The sequence below is a fragment of the Hydra vulgaris genome, chromosome 06 (assembly GCF_038396675.1).
Source record: "Hydra vulgaris chromosome 06, alternate assembly HydraT2T_AEP".
Classification (NCBI taxonomy): domain Eukaryota; kingdom Metazoa; phylum Cnidaria; class Hydrozoa; order Anthoathecata; family Hydridae; genus Hydra; species Hydra vulgaris.
Window position 1 is genome coordinate 8,730,001 of NC_088925.1, and position 733 is coordinate 8,730,733.

Sequence of the window (733 nt, forward strand, 5' to 3'; positions counted from 1 at the left end):
TCGATAGACCAGGATATCGTTGAAATACAGAATCTAAATAAAAAAAAAAACTTGTACCATTATTAGTCTGAAAACAAATGTAAAAAATATATATATATAAATTATATATATATATAAATTATATATATATTAATTATACACATATATATAAACTATATATATAAATTATATACATATATATATATATATATATATATATATATATATATATATATATATATATATATATATTTAATATACAGTAAACTCCCGGTTATTCGAAATAGTTAGTATAATATATATATATATATATATATATATATATATATATATATATATATATATATATATATATATATATATATATATATATATATATATATATATAATATATATATATATATATATATATATATATATATATATATATATATATATATATATATATATATATCATGCAATTACTAACATTCAAGTTAAGGCAACATCAAACCATGACACACAAATTTTAAATGGAATATTCAAGGGTTTCGTACATAGAGCATTTAATGTATGCAGTCAAAAACATATAGAAAATGAACTGAAATTCCTTATTCAAGTATTTGTCGAAAATGGCTACAAACAATCTAATCTCATAAAAATCATAAAAAAAATAAAACGAAAGAACGAAAAATCACTAGTGACTACTAAAAACAATGAAAACATCACCAGTACGTATCCAACAATTTCATTACCTTGGGTACCAATATTGTCT